Source organism: Perca flavescens, chromosome 14 (assembly GCF_004354835.1).
Source record: "Perca flavescens isolate YP-PL-M2 chromosome 14, PFLA_1.0, whole genome shotgun sequence".
Lineage (NCBI taxonomy): Eukaryota > Metazoa > Chordata > Actinopteri > Perciformes > Percidae > Perca > Perca flavescens.
Window position 1 is genome coordinate 4,048,295 of NC_041344.1, and position 8,222 is coordinate 4,056,516.

Here is an 8,222-nt window from a genome sequence, read left to right on the forward strand (position 1 = left end):
GTTGAATCTGGTGTTTTCCCCAATGACCTCAAGAGGGCCAAGGTAGTTCCCCTTTTTAAAAAGGAAAACACCCACAATCCTGGTAACTACAGACCAGTCTCTATTTTGTGCACAGTCTCAAATTTTTTTTGGAAAAGTTGGTCAACGAGCAATTTAATGAATACATGAATAAAACCAACTCCATGTTTAAATTCCAATCTGGGTTCAGGAAGTCACATTTTACCGAATCATGCCTACTGTATTAATCCGACACCATATGCAGGGAAATAGATAATAGTTATCTCTGCTGAATGACTCCTGTTCATGTGAACTATTTTTGTACGCTGATGACTCAGCACTTTTAATGTCTCAAACAACAATCCACTCTAGAGAGTACCCTGAGCTCTGAGCTATCGGCGGTAAACATCTGGCTGATTGACAATATGCTGTCTCTACATTTTGGTAAGACAGAGGCCATCTTGCTCGGTTCAAAATACAGATTGAATAGATGCTCGGAATTTAGGGTCAGTTTGAATAATGTTGTGGTCAGTGCAAATAAGTAAGTAAAATACCTGGGTTGCATCCTAGAAAACAACTTGGATGGCAGGAATATGGCCAACAAGGTTCTGAGTAAAGTCACGGGGCTCACAAAGTTTTTAGCCAGAATCTCTACATTTTTAGAAAGGTCAACAATGATCATTTTAGCCACGGCTTAATTTTAAATCATTATGAATTTGCATGTAGCTCCTGGTTTGAAGGCCTAACAAACCGACTTAAAGGGAGGCTGCAAACAGCACAGAATAAATTAATAAGAGTCATTCTGAACTTGGGCCATAGGTCTCATATAGGTAGGTCACAATTTGTTGAGCTCAACTGGCTCTCTGTGGAGTCTCGGGTTACTATGTTAAGCCCATTTTTTGTCGTGTTTTATAACTAAGGTAAAGGACACACAATATTAATACTCGTGGCAGCGTATCTGACCTGTGTCCTTATACATTTAAGAGTGTTAGGGAAAGGAACATTTGCCTATATGGAGGCAGTTCAGTGAAACAAGTTACATAGTCATATTAAAGTCATTTCCAGCCTGAACTCTTTTAAAAAGAGCATCAAGGTCTGGTTACCAGAGACGGTTGCGGAATAAATCAAAGGGCAAATTACCATTTCTATTTTTATTTATTTAATAAAAAGGGTCTTGTCAAGTCTTGTCCTGACGTTATGTGTTGAGGACCACAATGGAAATAAGTGTATCCTTTTTTTGATACAATTAAATAAATCAAATCTATAAATATAAAATAATTACCTGAAGCTTCTTGTTGGGCGAGTCTTCGTCTTCCTCAGCTTTCCTCTTCCCCAACTTCTGTCCTCCGTCTTCATCCCTCCGTATCTTTCTGTCTTCCTCCCTCCGTCTCTCTCCATCCTCCCTCGGTCTCTCTCCATCCTCCCTCGGTCTCTCTCCTTCCTCCCTCCGTCTCTCTCCATCCTCCCTCGGTCTCTCTCCTTCCTCCCTCTGTCTCTCTCCATCTTCCTCCTTCTGCGTTTCTGTCTGAAGTTCCATACTTCACTCTGAAACACACACAGGGAAACATGACTCAGCAGAAGTAACACTAACTGTCTTCAGACTAGGGTTGGGTATGGTTTGGGTTTTGATAAAGGAGCTAAAGCGATACTTATAATACGGTGAATATTGAATATCTGCCGATACTGAGTTCCGATTTGATAATTTTATTTGCTCAGATAACAGAACAACAAGTTAACTAAAATATGTCTTAAGATTAATACATTTAACTTAGTTCAGCACGAGTCTTTTCTCTCGACACCCAAAGAGTTCTCGTTAGGATCCCAGCAGACCCACCAACCAAACAATGAATGGACTCAAACTACACTTAGTGACTCAATAGTCACTCTGTGATTTCCTTCTCGTGTTGACGTACTACGGTTGGCATGTTCTGACCCGTCTCATTGCCGTGGAGGGGGCCAGCAGCCCCTCCCCCACCCAGCCTGAACTCCACGGAGGGTTAGGGAGATGATCACTGAACCGGTGATCACTGGACATCAGGGAGTCATCGACATTATTTAGGAGTTACTGCACATTGACTCTGGTAAGGACTGGGAGTTTTACTATTTTAGTTAGGTACTTGGAGGAATTGTGAAATAATGACTAGATTCACACATGTTCTTTTGTTTACAGTAAATAAATAAACTAATACAAATCTTGAAGTCAAGTTCATATAGTAACTTTCTTTGCATCCATTTGATTCCCAGACCAGATCCACTGGTAAGAACTGCTTTCCATTGTTAATATGGACTTAAAAACAGCCAGACAGACAGACAGACAGACAGACAGACAGACAGAAACCAACAACCCTAATCTCCTGACTGGTAACATGTGAGGTAACAGTCCTGCTTTTATCTGTAAGCTGTTAGCATCAGGAGAAACAACAACAGTCCTGCAGTTAGCTGTTAGCATCAGGAGAAACAACAACATTCCTGCAGTTAGCTGTTAGCATCAGGAGAAACAACAACATTCCTGCAGTTAGCTGTTAGCATCAGGAGAAACAACAACATTCCTGCAGTTAGCTGTTAGCATCAGGAGAAATAGCAACAGTCCTGCAGTTAGCATCAGGAGAAACAACAACAACAGTCCTGCAGTTAGCTGTTAGCATCAGGAGAAACAACAACAGTCCTGCAGTTAGCAGTTAGCTGTTAGCATCAGGAGAAACAACAACAGTCCTGCAGTTAGCTGTTAGCTGTTAGCAGGCTAGCATCGCCTGACTTTCAATGCTAACCGTGAAACCGGAAACGTGGACTGAGCTGAAATGTGTCCGCGGATACCAAACTAACAACCAAAGTCTTCTGCTGCCGCGAGACGGATCTTAAAACGTTATAAAACAAAGAATAAACCCCAAATAAACTCACCTCTCTGCAGACAAGACGCGTGCGCTGTGGGCATCTTCCGGTTGTGCGTGCGTCACATTTCAGCGTTCCAGCAGAAACAAGCCGGAACCATAAACACATAGACATATAAACACACATCTCTGGGTAAATGTTTAATTTTAACCCGAAGAGAAGATGCAACGTTTGGTTCTGAACCGATCTAATCAACATATCGATTATAGATCATAGTTTAAATCTTGTTATCAGAGTAGGAATATATATTCTGTAGGAGCTGTTTTAACTGGGACACCATATCTGCTCCGACACCAAACTCGGTTCAGAAATTGTTTAATTAGATTTTTCTTGGTTGATTTGAAAACCTAAAAAAACATAAAACACTTATAATTAATAACCTTTAGTTATCAAGATGTCCTCTTTAATTCGGTTTTATTTTTGTTTCTGATTTAAAACTGTAAATCTTTTACTTGAAAACATTTTAATACATCATTTTATTAAATCCGATTCTGTAGAAACTACGTGAAGTGGTTTGTTTTTACTATTAAATGTAATTTAAATGTCTATTCTAATATAGCAGATAATATTTAGTGTTTAAATGAATGTCTGATGAAATAAACTCAGTTTTAAATGTTCTCTATCAACTTTATTTTATATTCTGGATACAAAAGTTTAATGTGTGGAGAATGTTTCCTGTGATCAGTTCTGCATCTACAAGGGGAATAATAATAATAATAATAATAATAATAATAATAATAATAATAATAATAATAATGATAAATAATAATAATAATAATAATAATAATAATAATAATAATAATGATAGTAATAATAATAATAATAATAATAATAATAATTCCTTCAGTTTCAATAGGGCCTTCGCCGCTGTCGGCGCTCTGGCCCTATAATGATTTATGATTTATTAACCCTGGACATACGAGGAAAACATCTCACTGAGATTATTTCAACCAATATTGCGATATGATTAACTATATTAAAGGGAATGATCATTTTTGGATCATTATTCTCATTTTCATAGAAAAAGTAAATAAATAAAACTTTAGTTTAGTTTAATTCTTTTTTTCAGCTGTAACTCACAACAGTCAAACATACATAGCACCAAGAAACAATCAAGACCGAAGAGGTGTAGGCTGAAGCCAGTGCTTATTAATTACACCTACCCTCTTTACATAAAATTATATCTTTCATACAAAAATTAAAGTTACAGAAACTAAGTATACACTATGTAACCCAGTACAACACAAGAAGTCCAATACATTTTGTACACCTTCTGGTATTCACACTTCTGTTTTATATTTGTTAATCACCTTATATTGAAATCATTTTTTTAATCGGTTGATTGTGTTACACTTTTTCAAGTCACTTTCTAATTCATTCCACAGTTTAATCCATACACCGAGACACTTCTTTGTTTTACATTTGTTCTGCTATTTCCCTCAGTTCATAATGGCATTCTCTTATTTGAAACTGCCCTTGGATACAGTCTGGCAACAAACTATTAAATACTTTATACATTAGAGATGCTATTTTAAGGTCCACAAGTTCACTAAATTTAAGTACCTGTAAATTTATTAATAACTGATTTGTTGATTCACGATAATTTGCCCTGTTTATAATTCTGATTGCTCTCTTTTGAAATAAGAAACTTGGATTCGTAATTGTTTTATGTTTTCCCCCACATTTCCACACCATAAGTTACATATGGAAGTATGAGAGATTGATATAATAAATGCAAAGAATTTGTATTAAGAATATATATATATTTTTTTTCAGAATAGCTATGGACTTTGATATTTTAGTTTTAATATGATTTACATGCGGTTTCCAGCATAATTTGTGATCAAGGACAACTCCCAGAAATGTGTTATCATATACTCTTTCTGTCCAAATATTATGTATTTAGTTTTATTAATGTTCAGCTTGTTAAGATTAAACCATCATTTTAAAGCATCAAGTTCAGTTTCCACTGTATCCAAAAGCTTCTCAATGTTTTTGCCAGAAGAGAACAAGTTGGTGTCATCAGCAAACAAAACCAAATTTAATATTTTAGACACATTACAAATGTAATTTATATACAATAGAAACAATTTATGACCCAGCACTGATCCTTGTGGGACCCCACATGTAACCTTCAATAAATCTGACTTGCAATTGTTTAATTGGACATATTGATATCTATTTTCCAGGTAACTACTGAGCCATCGTGTGCTACTCCCCTAATCCCACATTTTTAAAGTTTGTTCAATAATACTTTATGGTTAATTGTATCAAAGGCTTTTTTTTAGATCTATGAAAACGCCCTCTGTGACTTCCTTATTATCCATAGCTGTAGATATTTGTTCTATTAACTCCATCACTGCCATCGTAGTGGACGGGTTTGATCTGAAGCCATGTTGATGTTCACTCAGTAGATTGTGTGTTTCTATGAAATGATCGAATCTATGGATAAAAAGCTTTTCTAATATTTTTGAGAACTGTGGAATAAGAGAAATCGGTCTGTAGTTTGAGAAAATGTGCTTATCTCCATTTTTGCAATGTTCATTTGGTTTGGAAATATGCCCGTTTGTAATGATTGATTAAAGATATGAGTCAGGGGTTTCGCTATACTATGTACAATGTTTTTAACTAAAGCCATGTCAATACAATTATTATCAGCGGATTTCTTATTCTTGAACTTATTTACCACATCAATTAACTCTATTTCCTCAATTCTCCTTAAGAAAATGGTATTGGCATTTATTTTAATAATATTTTCATTGATATCCTCTGTTATTACTGGATCAATAATTTGTTTTGCTAAATTATAGCCAACATTCACAAAATGGTCATTGAAATCATTAGCAGCTTATTGGTTGTTTTTATTAAAATATTCAGGGTAATCTGATTACCCAGTACCTTTTTTGATTAAGTTGTTTAGCACCTTCCATGTGCCCCGTGTGTCATTTCTGTACTAATTGTTTGTTGAAGTAATCCTTTTTATTTCTTCTCAATATTGTTATATTTATATTTCTTATATTTGTTTTCTGCTTCCTTTGTTCTAATTTGTAGAAACTGCTTGTACAATACATTTTTCTTTTTAACAGCATTTTCTAGCCCCCTAGTAATCCAGGGTTTATCTTCATATTTATTTGTCCTTGGTTGTTGTAAAGGGCAATTTTTGTCATACAGAGTGGAAAATATTGACATGAATTCATCATAGGCTTTATTTGGGTCATGATTTAAATAGAAATCTGTCCAGGTTTGCTGCCTTAACCCCTCCTTAAGGGCCTCTATGGAGTCAGGTGTTTTTATACACGCTGTGACTCTATGAATCGCAACATGTAAATAGGAACATGTTGGCGTTATTTTGTCACTTATTGGGAGCAGTAGGCTAGATGGAGCCAGTTACCTCCAGGATCTGTGCTAAGCTAGGCTAGGTGGAGCCAGTTACCTCCTGGATCTGTGCTAAGCTAGGCTAGGTGGAGCCAGTTACCTCCTGGATCTGTGCTAAGCTAGGCTAGGTGGAGCCAGTTACCTCCAGGATCTGTGCTAAGCTAGGCTAGATGGAGCTGGTTACCTCCAGGATCTGTGCTAAGCTAGGCTAGATGGAGCCAGTTACCTCCAGGATCTGTGCTAAGCTAGGCTAGATGGAGCCAGTTACCTCCAGGATCTGTGCTAAGCTAGGCTAGGTGGAGCCAGTTACCTCCAGGATCTGTGCTAAGCTAGGCTAGATGGAGCTGGTTACCTCCAGGATCTGTGCTAAGCTAGGCTAGATGGAGCCAGTTACCTCCAGGATCTGTGCTAAGCTAGGCTAGATGGAGCCAGTTACCTCCAGGATCTGTGCTAAGCTAGGCTAGATGGAGCTGGTTACCTCCAGGATCTGTGCTAAGCTAGGCTAGATGGAGCCAGGAGTTACCTCCAGGATCTGTGCTAAGCTAGGCTAGATGGTTAAGCTAATATAAAGTGAATGGTTAGGTCCTCCAGGATCTGTGCTAAAGTGGATGGTTAAGGTTTAATATAAAGTGAATGGGCAAGGATGTGGATGGTTAAGGTCTAATATAAAGTGGATGGATATAATATAAAGTGAATGGTTAAGGTCTAATATAAAGTGGATGGTTAAGGTCTAATATAAAGTGAATGGTTAAGGTCTAATATAAAGTGGATGGTTAAGGTCTAATATAAAGTGGATGGTTAAGGTCTAATATAAAGTGGATGGTTAAGGTCTAATATAAAGTGGATGGTTAAGGTCTAATATAAAGTGGATGGTTAACCTAATATAAAGTGGATGGTTAAGGTCTAATATAAAGTGGATGGTTAAGGTCTAATATAAAGTGAATGGTTAAGGTCTAATATAAAGTGGATGGTTAAGGTCTAATATAAAGTGAATGGTTAAGGTATAATATAAAGTGGATGGTTAAGGTCTAATATAAAGTGGATGGTTAAGGTCTAATATAAAGTGAATGGTTAAGGTCTAATATTAAGTGAATGGTTAAGGTATAATATAAAGTCGATGGTTAAGGTCTAATATAAAGTGGATGGTTAAGGTTTAATATAAAGTGAATGGTTAAGGTCTAATATTAAGTGAATGGTTAATAATATAAAGTATAATGGTTAAGGTCTAATATAAAGTGAATGGTCTAAGGTCTAATATAAAGTGGATGGTTATAAAGTGGATGGTTAAGGTCTAATATAAAAATGGTTGGTCTAATATAAAGTGAATGGTTAAGGTCTAATATAAAGTGAATGGTTAAGGTCTAATATAAAGTGGATGGTTAAGGTCTAATATAAAGTGGATGGTTTAAGGGTCTAATATAAAGTGAATGGTTAAGGTCTAATATAAAGTGGATGGTTGGATGGTTAAGGTCTAATATAAAGTGAATGGTTAAGGTCTAATATAAAGTGGATGGTTAAGGTCTAATATAAAGTGGATGGTTAAGGTCTAATATAAAGTGGATGGTTAAGGTCTAATATAAAGTGGATGGTTAAGGTCTAATATAAAGTGGATGGTTAAGGTCTAATATAAAATGGTTGGTCTAATATAAATGGATGGTTAAGGTCTAATATAAAGTGGATGGTTAAGGTCTAATATAAATGGAAAGTGGATGGTTAAGGTATAAAGTGGATAAAGTGTCTAATATAAAGATGGTTAAGGTCTAATATAAAGTGGATGGTTAAGGTCTAATATAGTGGATGGTTAAGGTCTAATATAAAGTGGATGGTTAAGGTCTAATATAAATGGATGGTTAATAAAGTGGATGGTTAAGGTCTAATATAAAGTGAATGGTTAAGGTCTAATATAAAGTGGATGGTTAAGGTCTAATATAAAGTGAATGGTTAAGGTCTAATATAAAGTG

The 8,222-nt window shown here is 36.0% G+C and overlaps 1 protein-coding gene across 1 annotated transcript in view; it reads right to left on the reverse strand.

Moving 5' to 3' along the window:
• Positions 1 to 1,424, reverse strand: part of rnmt (RNA (guanine-7-) methyltransferase) — a 21,361-nt gene extending 19,937 nt beyond the window's left edge. The window contains exon 1 of the mRNA XM_028597507.1: positions 1,280 to 1,424. The gene's annotated coding sequence lies outside the window, so the exon portion shown is untranslated. The remainder of the gene's footprint in view (positions 1 to 1,279) is intronic.
• Positions 1,425 to 8,222: the final 6,798 nt, after the last annotated feature.